General features: G+C 33.8%; 1 protein-coding gene and 1 pseudogene across 3 annotated transcripts in view; one reads left to right on the forward strand and one right to left on the reverse strand.

Annotated features, from left to right (window-relative positions):
- NKAIN2 (sodium/potassium transporting ATPase interacting 2) overlaps positions 1 to 21,867 on the forward strand; it is a 986,091-nt gene that overhangs the window by 370,928 nt on the left and 593,296 nt on the right. The window lies entirely within an intron of this gene.
- LOC122238731 overlaps positions 1 to 21,867 on the reverse strand; it is a 75,178-nt pseudogene that overhangs the window by 52,466 nt on the left and 845 nt on the right.

Raw genomic sequence — 21,867 nt, forward strand, 5'->3', positions numbered from 1 at the left:
ACACTTTATCCATCTATTCCACATGTAAGCAGTTCTGATTCTATTTGGAATCAGAAAGAAGTGGTCTCAAATACAGTGGCTTTAAGTTAGCTAATGACTTAAAAATGTGGTAGTACTTACATTGTAGGATCAAATAACATAAAGGCGTGGAAAAACAATTGACAGCAATGTAAAACTCTGTGTAATTTTAATTAATGTGGTAATTAAAGTTTAAACCAAGAACCACAGAAGTTGCAAGAATACTGTTGAGAGCAAAGGGAGGGCAACAAGGAAGTAGAAAGGCAATGGATAGACAGCAGAGGGACCGCAGGGAGACTGTGGTACTCTAGGCATATTTTCTCCATTTCCCCAATTACCCATGGGTAAGGCCCCGGATATTGGCTCTTTTATCCACAGTATTACTTTCTGAAGGGAATTGTTACTGTGACTGTTATATTGGTTTCTTTTCCTGTGAAGCAATGTGCAAACATCAAAGAAGTTTTCTATTAGAATCAAAGTACTCCTCAATTGGAAACCTTCTTAAATAATGGATGGCACTTGAAGATGTTGGTTGTCACTTTTAATAATTAACTGTGTCTAATTTTGGCAGTAACTGAACTTTTATTTTCTGTGAGAGCTTGACACACTACTTGATTTAGAGGAGCAAAGGATTTAAATATTGCACCATGCTTAGAACCACAAATTCTGAATAAATTTCTTATTCCCCTGCTTGACACTTTTTTCAGGTGATTTTTCCTCCTTTCATAGATAACTAGATATATGTAGGTAGATTGACAAGTGGGTAGGCAGATTGATTTATACATGGGTTGATCTAAGTAAGATAAAAATATTCAATTAAGCTTTATAATAATGAATTTCTTTATAATTTAAAATATTTTTAAAACACCACTTCATTATGAATTCCAACAAGATAATTGTTAGTATACTGTACTCTAAAGAGGCACTTCATCCTATTCAGCTGTGTATCCTTTGAAATTACCAGTAAAATATTTCAAATACAGCAGGTCTTTGATAAATATTTGCTGAATTGGATTGATATATATATATTTTTTACTGTAACTATCCAAGTGAATGTTACAAAATCAGATTTATGTATATTATGTGTTGGGGGAATTTCAGGTCCAGGTGGTTTTGCTTGAGAAGTAGCCAATAACCCCTCACTTTGCTGTCTATAAGATTGTCTAAATCCATATATTAATATTTGGATATGAAACAAATAGGCCTGCTTGAAAAAATAATTCAAATGGCAGATGGTTGTTATGTTTTATTTAACAAACATTTATAGTGGGCGTCTTCTGCCAGGCACTAAGCATTGCAAAAGTTTTTTGGGGAAATGTAGCTCTGGAAAATACGTATAGGAAAATATTCAGTTTGAGAAGTTTGTGAATATGCTGTATTATCTTAGTGTTTACAAAATATACTTATTAGTAGATTTCATGTTATTTATTACAACTAGGATGTCTAGACATTACTGGAATCACAATATTAAATATTTGAAGTATATTTTTGCAAGATGAGGAATTAATCGTTATCATTTTATTTTTGTACCAGTTCACTTATTCATGCTCTTTATCTCCTTGGGAAAATGTAGATTGAGAATCATGATGTTCTCCCCTATGGGAAATGTCAAGGTAGAAATCTCCTGGGAAGCTTTTCACATTAGATTTAAGTAATGAGAGGTATGGGCCTTGTTTGGATAAAAGAGGCTGAATAGTTATACAATAAGAAGGAAGAAATAGCAGAACTCGCAATCATAAGAAAAGTGTGGATTTAGGAGTAACATAATGATCACACCCCACAATCTTGTTTAAATACATGCCCACAAATATAAATATTTTTTTATATTTACCACAAACTTTGTGCTTATATTATGTTTTATTTTATACTTCCATTATTACTAATAAAAGCATAGCAACAGCTGATATAATGGATGTTAACAAGCTTTAGAAATGTGATGAGTATAAGAGTAAATTATTAGAGTACAATCTCTGTATTGAGGATTTTAACTACAATTGAAAATTTTATCCTGGAATATATAGTTCTTGCATGGCAGAATAATTATTATGTTCTATAAAATAATCACATTATTTTCTCAATATAAATTTATATTTAGCAATTTATGGATACTCATTAATTTTCATGTTAATGTTTATTAGCATTTTCCCCTAACATTTCTTTTCTTAAACACTGCTTCTTTTTCCTTCAAAACTGTAAATTATTGATGTAGCATCTTTTGTTGGTTTTCAAGAGTTCATTTTATATCCTTCCTAATTAACTGAGATGCTGGGTTTCATTTTGGAAATTTCATGTCCTACAACTGTTTCCACAAAACTATAAAAGGCCCGAATGTGGTAGATTTATTTCATTTGCAGATGCGTGTATCTCATTAGAAAACCCTGTCACTTTTTCAAGATTGAAATTTTACACTGTCACCTTCAGATCGGAAAATGTTTTTTAAAAAATGCATGTTTGATTGCCATTTAAAACTGCAGAAATAGTGAGGATACAGACATCTGCCACCACACATACAGATTGATAACGACTTTATTTGTACTTTGGCCTAATGCATATCCTGTCGGATCATCAAAACAAGAAAAGAAGAACTCATCAGACAGTAAGAAATGGCCAGATGCTCACAGAATGATGAAGAGTCATTGTCTCTTATCTTGTAATGTTCAAAGTTTGCAAAGAAGACACTATTTTATTATAAATGTAAAAAGAAATCTAACTTATAAAACTTAACTGCTACTTCAGGATATGCCCAAGCATCCTGACCCCAAACGTTTGCTTCTCTTCAGCTTCCATGGTCACCCCCTCATCTTTACTATTAGTCCTTCAACAAATACATGTTTCTTCAGTCTTGGGACCTTAAGGGTCTCAAAGGTGCCCTACCTACCCTTTTAGTAACCATTTTTCTACGTTTTATTTTCTGCCTGTGCTTACAAATCTCTTTAATAAATTCATGATTTTTAGGACCTTCCTATGTTTTAGTCTCTCAAACTCCTTCCAGTAACATTTTGTTTTATGTCATCTTGGGCCTCATGATAAGCCATTTTACTTTGTTCTCACCACCAGCTGAAGACTCTCTTGGTCCCTTGATCTTTCACTACTGGTATCTTGGTGGAGAATTCTGTGTCCTTTACTGTCCATACTCTGTGGTTACCCTCCTAGTGTTGAGGGAAATAATAAGATTATGCTAATGATTTATCATAATCACCCACTTTCATAAATGATTGACTTCATTCTGAGGGAAGAAACAACTCATACAGGTCTGCATTTTAACAGTTGAACCTAAGGAGATGTCTTTTTAATTTTGGGTGAAAAAAATCTAAGCTCAAACAAAGCATCTTTGTTTAGTCCTAAAATTAAAAGGATTGGATAAACTTAAATCCTTGTTAAATACAGACTTACATAATTATCTTATATTTCTTCAACTGTTAATCATAGATGTTAATGGATGAAGCAGTAGACTGGGGACAAGGGAATTAATTAGTAGGAAATTGAATTAACTATTACACAATGTATGTCTATTCTTATCATTGGTTGGAGGAACAAATGAAAGCCTTTTCTTCATATTAAAATTTATGACATACTAATTCCCCTATCTTGAAATACATCATTTGCTCTATGTTTGTGTTCAGTGGCTTACAATATAACTATTTAAATATAAAATATATCTATGTTTCGGCTGTTCTAGGGCCCTCTGACTTCAGAAATGAAATTCACAGCAAAATGCAGCTTTATTTAATAAGTTCAACTTGAATGGAACTTTTTCACAATATGGACCTCTCAGATATATCATTATCCTATAGTAGTTTTATGCAAGTAAATTATTCATTTCATTAGTACTGTATCTAAAACAAAACACTTTCAATTTATACATTATGCAGTATAAAATGATGAGCCATAGTTCTTTGGGGAATTCTTCAAATTGTAGAAGTCATGGAAGTAATGTGTGTCAGCTACAAAGCCCTAGGGATCTTAACAGAAAAAACATCCCTCATTGAACCGTAAAAATAAATGCTGATACAAAGAATATCTATCCTTTATGCTCAAATAAAAATGCACTTTATATAATGAACAATAAAAGACTGTATCTAGTACCTTTTATTTTTTCTGCACTAATTGCTGCTATAACAAATCTGAAAAGTGTAATCTATGTGGTTATTACAATGAACATACTTGCTTAGGAAGTTATTTGAGAAAAGTCATGAAAGTAGCTGTCTTCCCTTTATAAATTCCAAAAAATAAACATTTTCTGGGGCGCTTGGGGGGCTCAGTTGGTTGCGTGTCCGACTTTGGTTCAGGTCATGATCTCACGGTTCGTGGGTTTGAGCCCCATGTCAGGCTCTGGGATGACAGCTCAGAGCCTGGAGCCTGCTTCAGATTCTGTGTCTCCCTCTCTGTTTCTGCCCCTCTCCCACTCATGCTGTCTCTCTCTCTCTTTCTCTCTCTCTCTGCCTCTCAAAAATAAATGTAATAAAAAATTAAATACATAAATAAATAAACATTTTGTGTGTATAAGTATACCTGTTACTTATGTATAATGTATGGAAGCTCTTAATGATAGTCCAACGTTGTCCAGCTGTTTGTTTACTGAGGCTCCTCTTGTTTGGAATTAAGTTTTTTTGAGTCCCTTATATGACAGTTTTTAGGCATTATATAGTAATGTCAGATAACTTAGAGAAGATATATAAAAATACAAACAGCAGACATTGCTCCTTGGATTATAATTTTCTATTGAAAGACCAAAAAAGAAAACTTATAATGATACTATTATTTAAAGCATTTGCTTGTTGTCTGAAATAGGTACAGTAGGAGCTCAGGAAAAACATCAGTATTGTATGCTTCCATAATGAATGTGAGGATGTATTAGGAGAGATCGTGGTGGAGGGTGAGGGAATAGTGAGGCAGTGTAAAAGGGACCAGACATTTGACATATGGGGAGGAGCTAAAGACGAAAGTGATATTTTCATATATGTACCTTGTATGTCTATTGTTATGTATATACAGACCTGAAGACAAATATGATAAAATTATTAAGATTTACGACAGTCCTTGTCAATCAAATTAAGCATTTGAAAGGATACATCTGTCTATCTTAAGGAAATGTATCAGATATAAATGTATGTGTTTACTACCCTGTGATATTTATTCATTGAATTCACTATGCTAAAAAATATCTATTTATGGCTAAATTAATATGCCTCCTAGGGGTGCCTGGGTGGCTCAGTCGGTTGAGCGACAGACTTTGGCTGAGGTCATGATCTCACAGTTTGTGGGTTTGAGCCCCGTGTCAGGCTCTGTGCTGACAGCTTGGAGCTTGGAGCCTGCTTCAGATTCTGTCTCCCTCTCTCTCTGCCCCTTCCCTATTCATGCTCTGTCTCTCTCTGTCTCAGAAATAAACATTAAATTTTTGTTTTAAATATACCTCCTGTGGAGAATCTATGTATTTTTTATTAGCTAGGTAAAGGTGGAAGAGGACTTTGCAATAAGAAATATTGAACTCTGGAAACTATATGAAAAATGTAAGCGTGAGAGCCACCAACTCAGCGGCTCTGCATTTCTGAACTGTTCTGTTAAATGTTATTGAGTTTGATTTTTTAAAGTCCTTTCAGGATAATATTTTTAAAGCATTTTGGCTGACAGGAAAAGTAAATTACCAGATAAAGTTTTTAAAGACTGCTTTGTTATTAAGATGCACCCTGTCCTGAGAAACTTAACAGAAACCCATGGGGGAGGGGAAGGAAAAAAAAAAAAAAAGAGGTTAGAGTGGGAGAGAGCCAAAGCATAAGAGACTGTTAAAAACTGAGAATAAACTGAGGGTTGATGGGGGTGGGAGGGAGGGGAGGGTGGGTGATGGGTATTGAGGAGGGCACCTTTTGGGATGAGCACTGGGTGTTGTATGGAAACCAATCTGACAATAAATTTCATATATTGAAAAAAAAATTAAAAAAAATAAAAAGCCATTTTTTAAATAAAAAAAAAAAAAAGATGCACTCTGTAGATGCATTGATGACCTAACGCTTTGTCAGAGTTGTGTGTGGGCTAGTCTATACATTTCCATGTAGCTTTATTAGAATGTAGATGCCTGGAAAAGCCTAAAGAATTATTTCCTTTTACTTTGTTTTGGATTTTTGTTTAGTAGAGTCCTTTTTGTAAAAGTTTTATTTAAATTAAAGTTAGTTATCGTACTTTTAGCTCCTTCTTAATGTAACTGTACTTTACCTAATGCTACTGATAAGCTCAGTAACCTAATATCCAGTCTTGATATTATATTTAATTTTACACCACTAATAATGTGGAGATGATTCAGTAAAATCAACATAATCTGAAAATGTACTTTTTAAAAAAAAATGTGTATTTTTGAGAGAGAGAGAGAGAGAGAGAGAGAGAGAGAGACAGGGAGAAAGAGAGAGAGAGAGAAAGTGAGAACACAACCAGGGGAGGGGAAGATAGAGAGGGAGACACAGAAAATAAAGCAGGCACCATGCGCTGAGCTGTCAGCAGAGGGCCCGATACAGGGCTCAAACCCAGGAACAATGAGATCATGACCTGAGCTGAAGTCAGATGCTTAACCAACTGAGCACCTAGGCACCCCTGAAAATGTATTTTTTTAAATTCTGGATCCTCAAATCCTGTGCTGTATTCAATTTATGGATAGGTAAAACTATTATGTCACATCGTTAAGTGTTGGCTTCTTTCTGCAGCTTTTTCGATTGTTGCAAAAACCCTCGTCTAAATGGGCAGACAGAATAGTTTATGATGAGACCACACAGAATGTTTCCAGGTCAGTGAAGAAATGTGAAAATAATGATCATGGGTAAAAATACTTGTGTGAAAAAAAGTGTCAAAAATTAAGTGAAATCTGTAGGCTTTTCCTTGTATCTTAGAAAAAAAGAAGCAGAGACTATGAAAATGTGAATCTTTTAGGTACCATCACTGCACCACTTGTACGAGAATCATCGATTGCATTTGCTTAAGAACTGAAGATTTCTGGGCCCTGCTCCAGGCACACTGAATCAGAATCTCTGATGGGAGAGCACAGGAAGCTGCATTTTCAACTCCCTTCCCCTCTAAAGTCTGATGACCACTTTCCATAAAGCATATTTCTGCATACCAAAGCAGATTCGTTCAATTTCTGTTTCTCTATCAACCATCTTGACACTTGCCTTTCATCATTTTTAACCTTATTTTGCTATTCATAGTGCATGCATGTGAAATCTCTTGTTTCACAAAACTTCCTTATCAAGTTCAGTTTTCCTCTGCCCCAAACGTTCTTTTGCTCTTCTTCCTCCAAGAATTTTCACGAAGTCATTTTTAATTCTTTCTCTGTGAAGGAATAGCCACATATCCCTGTTTCCTGGATTGTTTTAGTTACTTCCTTTCCTTAACCAAGTTGTTGCTCAATAACAATAATACAATTTGATCTGAAACATGGTCAAAATGAAATTACATATGCTTACTTTTTTCCTGTGTCATGGAACCAATAGATCTTTCTCCATTTCCTCACCATAAATCCAATAACCTTATTCTTCTACCTTATTCCAAATAGCATACAAATAATATATAACTATTCCAGAAAATAAAAATGCCTCATAAGTCCAGAACTGAGAGCTAATAATAACATCAAAACTCACTGGTTCTATAACTTGTCTGAATTTAGTCCTATAACCTTGTATGAAGATTTAATCATACAAGTAAAACCAGTAGGAGAAACATACGAAGAGATTTGGTTCACTTGGTTGTGGGGGCTTGTTGGGCAAGGGTGAAATCTGTAGGCATGTTGTCAGGAAGGGCAGACTACAACTCTCTGGCTGAATCTTCATCTACAGGGTAACATCTTTTCTCAGGGAAGCCTCAGCTCTGCCCTTCAGTTGATTGAATCAGTTGCCCTCAGATTATCTAAAATAATCCCCCTACACAACAGTCAACTGATTATGGACTTTAATCACATCTACATAATACCTCCCTGGTAACACCTAAATTACTATTTGATTGAGTAACTGGGGACTGTAGCCTGGCCAAATTAACAGATAAAACAAAACAAAACAAAACACCACATCACATCACAGTGATGATGTTTTTGTTTATTTGATATAGTGTCTTCTATATTAGTATTTGTAGCAAACCATTTCCTAAATAGAAATTTTTGTGCATTTGGGGTACTTAAGTTTATCCTTTTTCTGGAAACTATTCACCCAGAGAATACTGTAAGCCTATGATTCACTGGTAAGCCTATTGGTCAATAGTTTTGATAGAATTTATAGCTGTGTTTCCAGTCTTGTAATGGCTCTCTCAGAGTCTTCAAAATCCATACTTAAATGCCATGCTCAATATAATTAAATATTTAACAGTTATAGAAAAATCTCTTAAGCTTTGTCCTGATCCTCCTATAACAGCTTGATTAAGGGAAAGAGCTACTTACAAAGAACTCTGGACAAATGTTAAAAAGCATTGTTCCTGAAAGATTAATAATAATTAGGTGAATCCTTTTAACTAAGTATCAAATTTCCAATATATCGCTGATTTATGTGGCTGTCACATCATCATTTTTGCTGTCAACTGAAAGCATGCACTCAGGAATTTTGTGTGTGTGTCTCTGTTAAAGTGCTCACATGAAGGAGAAAACAACAACATTTCATGTTATAAGAAACCAACCAGATAACAAAGCATAAACTCACTATTGTATATAACATGATTTTTGGTGTCAAAATAGGAATTTTTAAATTTTTTTAAATAGAAATTTTTGAAGGATTTGTGCTCTGAACCAGTTGTATCCTTTCATGGCTTAAATAAGTGGAAACCTATAGAAATGGAACTCCATATTGTATCCAAGATTCTTTTTGCCTGTTACTATTGCAAACACAATCACTAATTCTGTAAATATGGTTGTCCATGTTTAAAATGAATGCAAAACACTTGATACACAACTGCCCTGGGACAAATTAATAATGGCGAAATGCCAGAAAAAAACATGTCTTTCCTTTTTTGTGGTAATTACTGCCCTTTTGAATGTTGCACAGGGAAAGAGGAAAGCTTTTTATCATTGTTCTCCCAACTCAGACATAGTAAAACAGAATGTCAGGAACGCAATGAGCCTTCACATTATGAATGCTTGGTATTTTGATGTCTATATTATCTTTTGGAGATAATTTCTTTTACTGAAAACAGTGAGGATTGGAGGGCCAGTTTCCTAATAATGGTAATTATGGGAAATGCATTATCTATTATCTCCTTGTTTAAAATTCCCTGCACATACACATGGACACATAGAACTGCGTCACTGGGCGAGATAGTAAACAATTGAGACTTTGGCTGGTAGATCTACTGTGGGCTGTTCTTCCGGGAGCTTTTTCTTTAAGGAGACCATCCCCAATTCATAATGTAATGTGAAATTCGCAGGCCCACCTATTTGTTCTAAGCTTTAGTTCCATCACTTAGGAACTAGGCTTAATTACTAGATATTGGAGGGTTATCCTGATGCTCAAATGAGATGAGGTATGTAAAGCACTATGTAAATTATAAAACACACACACATGTTAGTAATTACGTGAGAGAATTTTAACCATTCAGATGAAAGCGAACCATTCAGTCTTGTATGCAGATGATTGGCATCATATTGACAAACCATTTGAATGATAGACTGATTTTCTTATTTGTCTGTGGAAACTTTATATCATGTAACTGTTTTGAACATACTGGAATGTTTTATCAAATAGTAACTAGTCTGGCAGGTTGTTTTTTGAACACATTTATTGGAAGAATAATTTCTTTTTATAGTGGCTCTATAATTGACGTTTTGAATATCCTCTTGCATTAAATATCTTTAGTATGGCAATGTATTTTGGAGCTGCAAATTGTTAATACACATATACCCAGATTGTTAATAAGCATATACAGTGGTAAGTGATTCAGTGTAAAATGCAACTAGAAAATATTCGTCTTCTCAGATGACAGGGCGTCAGACAAGAAAAATTACATGTAAGATTAAAACATTACTAGAGTTCCTTTCTGACGCCTCCTACCCTGCCAACTCCACCCCACTGTTTGTTAGTTTCATGGTAATTTTTTAAAATTCTTTCTTTTAACATCTTTTTTTTAGAACAGTTTTAGATTCACAGCAAACTTGAACAGAGAGGAGAGAGAGATCCTGTACATCCTCTCTCCCCACTATCAACATCCCGTCCCACTGTGGTGTGCTTATTACAGTTGATGAACCAATACTGACACATCATCATCGACCAAAGTTCTTAGTTTACATTAGGATTCACTTGTGGTGTTGGACATTCTCTGAGTTGGGACAAATGTATACTAACATTTATCCACCAATATAGTATAATATAGAATAATTACACTGCCCTAAAAATCCTTTGTGTTCCACCTATTAATCCCGCCCTACCCCCACACCTTAGCAACCACTGGGTTTTTTATTGTCTCTGTAGTTTTGCCTTCTCCAGGACGTCATAGAGTTGGAATCCTACCAGACTTTTGGAATCTTGTACCTTTTGAGTGCATGTTTGAGATTGGCTTTTTTCACTTAGTAACATCCAATTACATTTCTTCCCTGTCTTTTTATGGCTTGATACCTTCTTTCTTTTTAGTGCTGAATGACATTCAACTGTCTCAATCTATCAGTTTATCCATTCACCTACTGAAGGGAATCTAGGTTGCTTCCAAGTTTTAGCAATTATAAATAACACTGCTCTAAACACCATGTGCAGCTTTTAGTATGGAAATAAGTTTTCAACACTTTTTGGTAAGTACCAAGGGGTTCAATTGCTGGATTACATGATATAAAAGTATATTTAATTTTATAATAACCTGCTAAACTGTCTTATAAAGTGACTGTACCATTGTGCATTCCCACTAGCAATGAATGGGAGAGCTCCTGTTCCTTGTCAGCATTTGGTGTTGTCAGTGTTCTGGATTTTGGCCATTCTAATGACATATGATGACATATGATGTGGAATATCTTTTCCATATGCTTATTTGCCATCTGTATATCTTGTTTGGTGAGTTATCTATTAAGATCTTTGACACATTTTTAGTTGGATTGTTTGTTCTCTTACTGTTAAGAATTTTATTATTTTTTAATATTTTAGATAACAATACTTTGTCAGGTGTGTCCTTTGCAAATATTTTCCCCCCCAGCCTGTGGTTTGTCTTTTCATTCTCTTGGCATTGTCTTTTCACAGAACAGAAGATTTTAATGTTATGAATTTTTCTTACATTCATCATGCCTTTGGTGTTGTATCTAAAAAGCATTGCAGGGTGCCTGGGTGACTCAGGTTAAGCCTCTGACTTTGGGTCAGGTCATGAACTCATGGTGAGTGAATTTAAGCCATGTGTTGGGCTCTCTGCTGTCAGTACAGAGCCCACTTCAGATCCTCTATCCCCTCTCTCTCTCTGCTCATCCCCTGCTCTCTCTCTCAAAAAAAAAATACATTAATTTTTTTTAAAAAGAATTGCCATATCCAAAGTCATCTAGATTTTTTTTTATGTTACATTTTAGGAGTTTTGTAGTTTTGCATTTACATTTAGGTCTGTGACCCATTTTGAGTTAATTTTTGTGAAGGGGGTCATCTTTCTGTCTAAAATTCCTTTTTTTTTTTTCTTATGTGTCTAGTTCCAGCACAATTTTTTGTAAAGACTACTTTTTTTTTCTATTGTATTATCTTTGCTCTTTTGTCAAAAGATTAGTTGACTGTATTTATGTGGGTATATTTTTGGGCCTACTATTCTGTTCCAATGATCTATTTGTCTATTCTCTCACCAATACCAGTGTTACTATAGCTTTATAGTAAGTTGTATGATTATTACTACTATTATTATCATCATCATCATTCTGTTGCTTTATAGTAAGTTTTCAAGTTGCATATGTGAAGCCTCAAACTTCATTCTCCTTCAATATTATGTTTGTTATTCTGTATCTTTTGCCCCTCTATATGCCATGATCTGAATATTTGTGTCTCTGCCCCTCCATCCATATGTTGAAACCTAACCCCTAAGGTAGTGTCATTAGGAGATGAGACCTTTGAGAGGTGAGTAAGTCCTAAAGGTGGAGCCCCCATGAATGGGATTAGTGTCCTTATAGAAAAGGCTCTCCATATCTCTCTTTCCCCTTCTACCACATGAGACTACAAGAGGTCTGCAACTTGGGAAAGAACCTTCACCTGACTGTGCTTCATACCCCAATCTTGGACTACCACTCTCCAGAAATTTGAGAAATAAATTTATATTGTTTGTAACCCACCCAATTGTTGATATTTTGTTAGAGCAGCACAAAGGGACTGAGACACTATAAAAACTTTAGAATAGGGGTGCCTATTCTACCCCTGAGTTGGGGTGCCAACTCAGTTGGTAGAGCATGCAACGCCCAATCTCAGGGTTGTAAACTCAAGCCTCACATTGGGTGTAGATCTTACTTAAAACAAAAACAAAAACAAAAAACAAAAACTTTTAGAATCAGGCTGTCAATATCTACAAAATAATTCATGGGGATTTTGGATTTTGATTAGGATTGAGATTATATTGAATCTGTAGATCAAGCTGGGAAGATCCGGCATCTTGATAAGTTTGAGTCTTCCTATCCATGAACATGGACTATTTCTCCATTCATTTAGTTCTTCTTTGATTTCTTTCATCAAAATTTTGTACATTTTCTCACACAGATCTTATAGTTGTGTCCATTTTTAAATGTGTATAAAAATTTCCAAAAATAAACTTGTATCTAAGTTAATGTAAAAGACTTGAAAAGTTAAATTAATTTTTATATAACTACAGTTGTATAAATTAATTGATTCACAAACTTTGGAGCTATATGTAATGTTATACCTTTTTGATATTCTGGCAAATATATAAAGTAAGTTTTTAAATTTCTTTCAGTCTGTGTGCATATGATTACGTTATGTCTTTATTTTTCACCTAGATGGTTTCACCTAGTCCAATTTATCATTTTCTTCCTTTTATGTCTTTATTTTTCACCTAGATGGTTTCACCTAGTCCAATTTATCATTTTCTTCCTTTTCTTCTTCATTTTATTTATCATTTTCTTCCTTTCTTCCTTTTGGTGCCATTTTTAAAAATCTTTGCCTATCTCAGGAACTCAAACATTCTTTTTTTTTTCTTTATGATATATTTCATGTATGGAATATTTTCGATTAGGGATTGAAGCTCTTCTTATATTACCCTGCAATGAGTTATTCTGAGATTTTTATTGAAAATCAGTTGGTTGCATGTGTGTAGGTTTTTAGCTGGTTTGTTTATTCTTCCACATTGATCTTATATTTATTGTTGTGCTGATACTGTACATTAGTGTTACAGTCAGTCATAAAGTCAGGAAGGATAAGTGTTATTATCTTTTTCAAAATTATTTTGCCTCTTTAGAGTCCTTTGGATTATAATATTTAAAAATTAGCTTGTTGATTTACAAAAAAGCTTGTGAGGATTCAATTGGAACTGCATAGAATATAGTCTTTCAGTCCATAAACATGGTGTGAATCTTCATTTATTAGACCTTTTTAAGATTTCTATCTGCAATGTTTTGTAGTTTTCTAAGTTCACATGTTTTTTGTTATATTTATCATAAGTAATTTTTTGGTGTTATTATAATTAATTTAAAAAATTTGTTTCTATTTTACAGAAAGGCAGTTGTTTTTCATATTAACTTTGTGTTCTACAATCGTATAAACTTACTTATTAATACTGGTTGTTATTGTTTTAGTACTTAGGGTCCTTTACAGAAATGGTTATGTCATCAGGGAATAGAGTTTTGTGTTTTCCTTTCCAATATTTGTTTTTCCCCCTTGCCTTATTCCTCTGGGTGGGACCTCTAGTATAATATTGAATAGACATTGTGAGAATATAATCCTTGTATTGATGCCAGGAATTCATTCAGCATTTTCACCATTAAATATGAAACTAGCCTTTGGTTTTTCAAATGGCTTTTATAAAATTGAGGAACTTCACATCTATTCATACCTAGTTTGCTGATATTTTTTTTATGTATACTTTGAATTTTGTCAAATGCTTTTCCAGAATCAATCAGGAGGATTATATTATTTTTCTATCATTCTACTGTGTTGTTAAATTGCACTTTTTTTTGAAGCCAACTTTGCATTCATCCGATAAACCACACTTGAGCAGGATATATTATCATTTTTTAATATTGCTAGATTCAAATTAACAGGATTCTGTTACAGATATTTGCGTCTATGTTCATGAGGGATGATCTGTATTTTTTTTCTTGCAAAACGTTACTAGATTATGGTGTCAGGGTCAAGCTGTATGTCCCCTCATCTTTTCTTAAAGAGTTCACATGTGAATGATATTGCTTTTTCTTAAACATTCCTATAGAATTCTCCAGAGAAAAAAATTTCTGCACCTCGAATTTTCTTTTGGTAAAGGTTTTTTATTACAGATTAATTTTTTAATAATTTAATAAATAATCAAATTACTTTTAAGTAATAAGTAAATAATAAATAGAGCTATTGAAGTTTTCTATTCCTTTAAAGTTTTGGTAATTTGTGTTTTTCTCCTACATAATTTTTCATATTTATTGGCCTAAAGTTGTTCATAATATTCTCTTGTTATCTTTTGACATCTATAAGATCTGAATTTGTACTCCTTCCTTTCTTCTGATATTGGTAACTTTCGTTTTCATTCTTTTCTTAGTCTTGGTAGAGATTTATAAATTTATTGATATTTTCACAAAGGAGCATTTATTGTGCTAATTTTCTCTGCTTTTTGTTTGTTTTCTACTTCATTTATCTCTGCTCTCAATGACTTATTTTTGTCAGATTACTTTGAGCTACTTTTCTTTTCTGGTTAGGTCACTGCTTTTAAGTTTTTCCCCATTTTCTACTGTCGGCATTGAAAGCTATACACTTCTCTAAACTCTATTTTCACAGCATCCTACAATTATTGATATTTTGTATTTTTATTATAATTCCATAATTTTATATTATGATTACTTTCTCAATTGATGGATTATATAACAGTATGCTATTTACAGATTATATGATGGTTTTATAGCAAGTCCTAATTAAATTCTATTTTGATCAAACAACATTCTGCATGTTAGCATACTTCTGAAATTTGTTGTGAGTTATTTTATAGCCAGACATATGGTCTGTTTTGGTGAACGTTTTCTGTATATTTGAAAAGAATGTGTATCCTGCTGTTACTGCATGTAGTGTTTAATAAAAATTAGGTTACAATAATCAATATTGTTCATATGTTATATATCCTTGCTGATTTTTGTCTATGTGTTTTATCAGTAGCTGAGAGAGGATTTTTAATGTTTGCAACTATAATTATATTAGTTCTATCTGTTTTTTGCTTAATACATTTTGAAGCACTGTTATTAGTTGTATATACATTTAAATTTGTTCTGTCTTCTTGAATAATTGCCACTTTTCCCATCATTCCATGTTCTCCGATAATATCTTTTGATTAAGTATTAATGTAGCGATACCATTTTTTAATGCTTACTATTTATATGCTACATCTTTATTTTTTTTTCTTTTCACATATTTGTTTCTTTATATTTAATGGCCATTTCTTGTTAATGGCATACCGTTTTATTTTTCTAATCTAATCTGGAAATTTTTGCCTTTAATTAGAGTGTTGCTATATCTACATTTAGTTAATATGGTTAAATTTAAATCTAACGTGTTACTATTTGATTTTCATACATCCTTTTTTTTATTTCTATTGCTCCCTTACTGCCTTCTTTTGGGTTAATCAATATTTATGTATATTTCATTTTATGTTCTCTATGATGTAGGTAAAAAGTGGCGTAAGTATTGATTGAGATTTCCATAGCATACCACGTTATCTTATGACTTCTTTTCCCTGAATGCACTATTACTAGATCAATTTACAAGATATAACTAAGAGGGGTTCCATTTACCACATGTAATGGAAGGGACAGAGAGGAGTTAAGAATTACTTTCAAATTTTTGGTAAGCTCTCATGCCATTTACTGGAATAGGGTGCACTAGAGAATGAAAAGCATGAATTCTTGGATATAATTTTGCACATGTATACTTTAAGATGTCTGTAAAATATAGAAAATATATATAAAAGTACTCTATGTGTACATGATTGTGGAAATTAGATGTGAAAGTTTTGTGTTATTTGTCTTACATTTGAACTTTTCATTTAGAACTTAGCTGGTATAAAAAGAGGTAATACATTTTTATTACTCATGCCCTATTCTCATATAATGTTAAATATTTATAAAATTATAATTATCAATAATAATATTTGCTATACTCATTATATTCCCTTGAATAGCCTTTTTATCTTTAAGAACATTTTTGAAGAACACTTTTTAAGGTAAATCAACCTCTTCAAATAATGGCCCCGGTTCCATAAAGACCATAGAGCAAAACAGTTCCATTTTAATTGTGTCCAATTCTGTGAGATCTCATTAAAACTAGATCAATTTCCATAGAATGCATCCATTCTGAAAAGTACTTTGTCAGGTTTAAATGTAATAACTTGCATTATTATTATTTTTTAACCAGATAACTCAGTGAAGTGGGTTCAAGTGTGAATCTCTTTACAATGAGAAAGAAATTCAGTTTTGCTTCTGCTCCTATTCAATATCTTGCTTAAAAGACACAGCAAATGTTCATGTGAACACTTACTTACTCAGCATTTAAGAATTCCACATGCAAGTGTATATTCTTGAAAGGATTCCTGAAGACTTCTCATTTGCATGTGACTAAACTGATTCCAAAATTTGTTGAGTGATTTCTTTTTTTCTTAAAGATAGTGATGTCATTGATAGAGCAAGACTTGGGTCCAGGAAAGTCTTTTTGGTTTTTTCTTTTTTCCTTTTGATAACAGTATCTCAATGGAGAGTTAATTTTTGCATGACTTCAAAGAGCTGTGATGGGTCTATGAGCTATTGAGTTGTGTAAGTTAATTTGCCCCTTTGTTAAATAACCTGAAACTGCCATTTGTGTGTGTGTGTGCACTTTCATCTCCCTTTCCCTTCACTCTCAGCCTCATTTCTGGTTCTGTTTGAAATGCTGCCTCTAGGACCTACTCCTTTTTCTTTATCATAATGTGCTACTTTCAAGTTTGTTTAAGAAATATCAAGATTAACCCTATTTTCTCCATTCTTTATTGAAGATATATACACATCTGTCACTAAGAATAATTATGGATTTAAGACAAGTTGTTGCTTTTTAATAAACTGATAATTAAACTTCATTTCTTGGTTTGAGATTGCCACCTTATTATATTCATATTTTTGAAATATTAGCTCATTCTCATTTGTCAATGATTACTTAAGACAATCAAAAGGTTATATTGGACAAATAATAGTTATCTTATTCAAATAAGTGTAACCTGAAATACAATGCGTGATCATCCTATATGTTAGCAAAATGTTAGCCATAAATAACAACAGCAATGATTAACATACATTGAACGCTTTCCAGGTGGCATGCCCGGTATTTATTCATCATAACAACTCTATAAATGAGAAGGGTACTATTGTATTCCCTGTTTATAGATGTAGAAACTAATGCACAAAGAGATTTGAAAAATTGCCAGTATAACTCATGGCAAATGATACAGTCCTCATTTAAACAGATTAGGTTATAGCCCTGAGCCTGAGACTTCAACTACCATGTTCTGTCAAACGTTAATCTTGAAACAGTTTTCAACTTGTATGTTTATACATTAGTCTCCACTTATCCACAAAGAAGGCTTTCCAAAACCCCCATGAGATGCCTGAAACCATCGATAGGACCAAACCCTATAATATGTTTTTTTTTCTAATTCATCATACATACATATGGTAAAGTTGGTAGATTAGGCACAGTAACAAGTTGACAACAATAACTAATAATAAAATAGACCAAATACAACAATATACTGTTATAAAAGTTATGTGAATATGGTTTCTCTTTTAAAATATTTTATTGTACTGTACTCACCTTCTTCTTGTGATGATGTGAGATGACATATGAGAAGGAAATCATTTGCTTCTGTACAGTGGTGACCATGGGAAACTGAAAAAGAAAAAAAAAGACTGGAAAGCAAAAATCTGGATAGAGATACTACTGTATACCCAGACTCTGTCTTGTATCTGTTGTTGACTTTGATCTGGAATGAGAGTTTCTGTTCTGTCCTGCATGATAGGGGATCTAAGCTTTGAATGAGTATAGGATCTTAGATCCCAGTTTCCTGTCCTTTCTCTAAGACTAGTGGGTTTTGTTTTGTTTTGTTTTGTTTTGTTTTTTCTACCCTTTCCCCAGCCATAGTTAAGCGTCTTTGCTGCCTCTCCCCTATGTCCTAAGGCTTTTTGCTTTGCACGGAAGAAGAGTCCAGAGAAGTGCAAGGTATGTTGTGTAACCCACAGCTGCTGATCTCCTCCAGACTGCCTGATCCACCTAGGGTGTCCCTCCTCAGGCTCCTGTCTTGCCTCCAGTTTTCCCACTTAGCACAGGCGGAACACTACTGTAGAGAGCATGCAAATGAGTTTGAACTCTCTTTGTGTCTGTGATCTCCAGCTATTCCAAATGGATACCCTAGGCTAAACTTCTTGAGCTGTGTTAAATTTTTAGCTCATTCTTTTGGGTCTCACTTTTATGGGGGCTCAAGCCTCTTCCTTGCATGATCTTTGACAAGCAAGACAGTTTGTGAGCCCTATATCTCCCTGGAGGGGCTTGTCCTTCTTTGGTATTCAGGTTTTTTGGTCTCAATATGTTTACAGCTTTCTGATAGATTCAGGAATCAGGTTACCATTTTGAAGAATATCTGGCCTATTTTCATTGGGTGGGAGGGAACAGTTTTGTAGTTTTCTGTATCCAAAGTGGAAGTCCACATCCTCCACCTTATATTACTTTAGCATCTGCTTTTTACTTACAAATGTATTCTAAGCAATATTCCTTTATAATAATAAAGTAGGGAGTTCCACAATTTATTTCATCAATATTCTACTTTTAGATTTACTTTTCAAAGCCTCCTCCTAAAATTTTAGTTGGATGACAGTCCACAAATAGTGGCAGTGACAGCACCTCTCCAAAAAATTAAAAAAAAAAAAAGCTATATAATTATTGTGAACAACAACAACAAAAGGAAAAGCCCATTCCATTAATAATAAGTTTCCTCCCAAATAAATTGATATGGTGTGATCTTTTAAAGAATCATGAAAGGTGAATATAAGATCTGGCTGTGGTCCCATGTCCTTGCCCTCTGCAGTAGATTTCTTGTCTGGAATGCACATTAAGTTTTCTGCTTCAAGGATGACCAGTGCTCAGGGCTCGCATTCATTCTCACTCCTAAATTATGTGATGCTTCCTTTCCTTGTTTGACATCTTCAAAGTGAAAAGTGTCATTGCCAGGGAAGCATGAAGATATAGTTAGTCCCAGAGGCTGTCTTTGAAAACCTACAGAAAGATCTGGTATTGTTGGAGCAAAAAGTAAATATAAGGACAAAAATATTAATATGCATTTCTATATAAATAATTTCACTTAATTGTTTAAAGATAACATTTTGTAAAATTTTATATTATGGGTGGGGTTGTCTGAGTCTATCATTTTGAATGCAGTACTGAGAAAGTAAATGATCTAAATATTAGGTTGACACTTTGAATAGAATCAAGAAATAGGAACTCTTGTAGATTTATTTGCTGAAACATTCTCTTAACCTTGTGTACCAAAATATATTTCATAATTCTAGTGGTGATTCAGCCAAAATAAATATGTCTTCAAGGAGAACTAGAGTCCTGAAATAAATATTCTTAATTCAAATCTTATATCAATATTGTTGTTTGGCATTCCAAAATTTTCTTTTAAGTGATTTTAAGAATTTAAGTGAGGGTAGAAGATATAAGAAAAGTTAGGTAAAAAACGAGCCAGTAAATAAGAGACCCTGTTCACAAATAACCAAGGTTTGAATCTTTCCTGTTTTACATAAGCTCTATCAAGTTTTGATTAATTGTATCCAGAGGATAAATAAAATTGAGGTATAAATAATTTGTCAATGAAAGCTCACTACCTCTTTATTTACTTTCATTTGCCTAAGGCAACCTATACCTCAGGAGAATGCTTATCAAACTGTAGCTGCAGCCTTTTTTTTTTTTAATAGGAATTTTGCTATAAGAGTATAAATATTTAAACTTTTCCATAGCCATTCAGTTTGAGGGGAAATCCTATGCATCTGGGAGGGAGTAAGGAAAAGGAAGTGTACAGCCGTAGGCAAGGGATTCTGGCTCTGTTTCTTTTCAGTCTAAGTACTTCACAATGAAGCCTCCTTGTTTGAAGTGCCATGAGGTCATTATCATCAGATATTTATATTCAAGTAAAACCCTCAAAATGCAATCCTAAAACAAGTATACATGGTATTTCTCTGCTATTCCTTTAAACAGTGGTTTATTTACATCGCCAATCAATTTATGAGTATCTTTGTATGTATATAAATTTCAAATGTACATTTGCTTTTTCAAGAATTAAGAATTAAATTATAAGAACAGCACAGTAAATTGTGCCTCATCTTTTCTCAATGAAGCTTGTCCAATTATTTGAGTGCACTGTACTTTGAAGTTCATAATCATTACCTTCTTTTTTGTTCTAACTCTCAAAAGTGAGGACCTGATTACTGCCATACGACTTGTGCACATATTCCACTTTGCAATATGTGCTGCATATAAATGTGCGGTTTGTATAGTAGGGGGTAAAATGGGCAGCCTCCCTGCCATCTGCGTGCTAATTAACCAGTGTTGAACACAGTCTTGTCATAGGAAAAAGTCATCTTCATTTCTACAGGGTGCAAATTATGTTGCCAAGAAGATCACAAGGACAGGGTCAAAGTTGGCTGTCAGCAATGGTTCTTGGTTTAGTCTGTGCTTTGAAAAGTTATAGGGATTTTCAAATAAAACATAGACTAAACTGTACTTTCATATCTAATTTATACACCTACATAAGCATAATACAAAATAAAAAATAACCAGCCTTTTCATATACGAGTACATGTTTATAACTGGATCCTTTTCTTTTGGTATCTTATTTTTTACTAAGACTTTTATACCAAGGGGATGGATTAAAATGTTACATTAAATATACATGGAAACATAATTAAAATAAATCTGTATTAATGGTTCTTTTGTTTTTCAACACCGAATCAAAGGCTGTATCCAATACAGTTTACCTTTAAAGAAACAAGGTGTTGTAATTTTAAAAACAGTGACCTATAGATTAACTCTTTGCTATGATAAAGAATAAAACTCTAACACTGTATGTAATTTATTTTTTTAACTTTTATTTATATTTGAGAGAGAGAGAGAGAGAGCAAGAGCATGAGCAGGAGAGGGGCACAGACAGAGAAGGAGACACAGAATCTGAAGCAAGCTCCAGGCTCTGAGCTGTCAGCACAGAGCCTGATGCAGGGCTCAAATCCACTAACCACGAGCTCATGACCAGAGCTGAAATTGGATGCCTAACCGACTGAGCCACCCAGGTGCCCCAAAACTTCAACACTTAAAACATATGTAAGTGTTGAAATTCAGATTAGCTCCAATTCTAATTAGTAAGAATCCTAGCAGAAGTACTTAAGGGAAATTAGCTACCCTATTGTTGTTAACTATAATTTAAAATTTTAGTTATGTTTGGGGTGCCTGGGTGGCCCAGTCAGTTGAGCGTCCCGGCCTTTGGCTCAGGTCATGATTTCATGGTTCGTAAGTTCGAGCCCCGCGTCGCGCTCTGTGCTGACAGCTCACGGCCTGGAGCCTGCTTCAGATTCCATGTCTTGCTCTGTCTCTGCCCCTCCCCACCTCGTGCTCTGTCTCTCTCTGTCTCAAAAATAAATAAAACATTAAAAAATAATAAAAAAATGTTATGTTT

The sequence above is a fragment of the Panthera tigris genome, chromosome B2 (assembly GCF_018350195.1).
Source record: "Panthera tigris isolate Pti1 chromosome B2, P.tigris_Pti1_mat1.1, whole genome shotgun sequence".
Lineage (NCBI taxonomy): Eukaryota > Metazoa > Chordata > Mammalia > Carnivora > Felidae > Panthera > Panthera tigris.